We start from the raw sequence: 2,524 nt of genomic DNA on the forward strand, positions 1-2,524 counted from the left end.
AGAATCTATCTGCCCTACGCACACAGCTGCAGGGGTCTACGCACTCAATTGCGATCTCCTACCCTAGGCCTTTGCGCACTTATCTGCAGAGCCTCTTCCTACGCTAAGACTCTCACTCTTAGCTCTTTATAGAATCATCCAATACTCCTACTTCCCTTCCCTTTTCCTCTACTACTGACTTAGACTCCTCTTAAGACCTCCTTTTTATATAATCCCATGGTACGCGGACCAAGGGTGGATTTCCAAAATCGACACAAACTATCTAGACTAAGGGTAGAAAACCCTTTTTTAGATATCTTCGTGCTCCACGACAAAAAAATGTGGATAATTTACATTTATTTATACAAAATTCGGTCTTCTATCCCAAAAATTGTGTTTTTAACCCCAAAATTGACCCCCAGGGGACTCGTTCCCAGCAAGCCCCTAACACAAACATGGTGACTCGCACTCGGGTCACTCGGCTAGTGCGGATATCTTGTTGCGAAGACCTCCCAGTTCAACTTGGACAACTGCTACCTCGGCAGTGCACTATGTTACCGCCTGCTTCATCTCCTCGACCAACTGCTCCGTTGCTAGCCCTGCTCTATTGGACTTAATCTTCTGCTGAGTCTCCTGTAGACTAGCCAGCTTGCCTTCAATAATGGTCGTGATCAAATAGGCCTCATTCAACCAAGGCATCAAGCAAGCTTTCAGCACGACTTCCTTTTGCTGAGCTGCATCTACCTACTCTTTCAATGCCTTGGCCTCCTGCAGCTTAGCTAACCTCCGTGTGATGGCGACAGTTCACGCTATTGCTTTGACTTCGTCAGAGCGCTACAGTAGCTCTCCTGCTTTTGTTTAAAGCCGCTGTACCATAGGATCTTCTTACAGGTAGGTGACTACCTAGAGTGACTACTCGAAGAGCGTGGTACAATCCTTTACTTTGCTCTCCACCACTACTACCGCGTCTTTCACAATGGTCTTGCCAGTAGCATCATCCTTTCCAGCACACTGATTGATCAATTCTGACAGGCCCTTCACAACCTTCCTAACACGGAGCAGTTTCATGTAGGTCTCCAAGAATGTGGTAATCATGGATGGGTCCATTTCCTCAATTGGATTCTCCTGACTTCTTGAGGTAGAGGCCTCAGTGAAGCTTTTCTTTGCTTCCATGAATGTTTCTTTTGCACGCTCCAAATCAAACCCACTCTCCTTTTCTGGTGCTTTGCAGACCCATTCACCTGCTGCAAGCTACTTCCCTTTATCCTCCCCTATCATCATTCCACTTCGCAGCATAATGTTTACCTTAGGGTCTTCCTCATGAGGCTTAGCCCTCATCATCTGGAGGTTCTGCATCGGCTACACCCCATTTTTGTAAACCTTAGCCAGTAATATAGAGCAATCCTCAGTTTCATGGTCAAACTAAGTACAATAGCGGCATGATAGTCATGTCAGATTCAGATAGTCTCTCACGTAGTGTCCTGGGCCTCCACAATTGTAACAAATCAGCTGTCCTCAGCCTCTACCAGGCTCCCCCTCCACTTTGGCCTTGGCTGCACCCCTGATACACACCTCACATTCCCCTAACACCTTGGTCCAGAGGTCGTGTTTCTGCTTGCACCCTGTATGTAGGTGTCTTGTCCATCATTAGTTTGTAACTATGGCAATTGCACTCATCATGACCTACTGATTGACATAAATTAGAGAAGAGCTATTGTGGTGTCTGTACGAACTGATGCAACAAATGGAAATTGTCAGGTGCATGTTCCCAACCACCTGGAATATAGCGCACCATAGCGTAGGCCCTACACTTGGCCTTGCTGCAGCCTCCGGCTGTAGGGGCATTGGTCCCCCTACTGTAACATAGTTCGCAAAGACTGGACAATGATCCTTGTAATGCCCCTGACCTTTGCATTTTAGGAACCAAACTTCTACACGCACCTCTAGCTGAGCTGTTATGTCCTTCTTCAGAATTTGCATTTCAAGGAAAAGGTTCTGCAACTGTGTGTGAATCTTCTAAACCCCTAGATTAGCATCCTGAATTGGTGTCTCAAGCAGTCTCATCACAATTTCCAGAGCTTCTGCCTGGGTCCCAATCTTCTGTTGTGATAGCGCAACCCTTAGGTGGGGCAGGAGCGAGGCCACAAACCATTCATGGTGTTTCCCATCAATTAGGTTCATGTTGGCTCCGCGGATTGTACACTTCAATATTTGATCCAAATCCCAGAGCATCTCCCTAGGCTTCATCGTGATCTCCTTGAATCCCATAATTGATTGCACTTGAGACTTAGGTCTACTGAATTCTCTATTCAACACAGCCTAGATATTTGCCAACGCGAACATCGGGTTATCATTACTATACTTGATGTACCATGTTAATGCACAGTCTTGCAAAGGAATGACCATCATGGCTTTCTTAATTTGGTTGTCCGTGATACCCTGCGCTTCCCATACAGCCTTAGTGACGAACCAAAATTGGTCCAGATCTTCATTTCCTATGCCCTTGAATATAGGTAGCTTTATAGAGTTCGCCATGTTGAACAAT

This window comes from Pinus tabuliformis, chromosome 9, assembly GCF_031772625.1.
Source record: "Pinus tabuliformis cultivar Carrire ecotype Pingquan chromosome 9, CPIR1, whole genome shotgun sequence".
Taxonomy (NCBI): Eukaryota; Viridiplantae; Streptophyta; class Pinopsida; order Pinales; family Pinaceae; genus Pinus; species Pinus tabuliformis.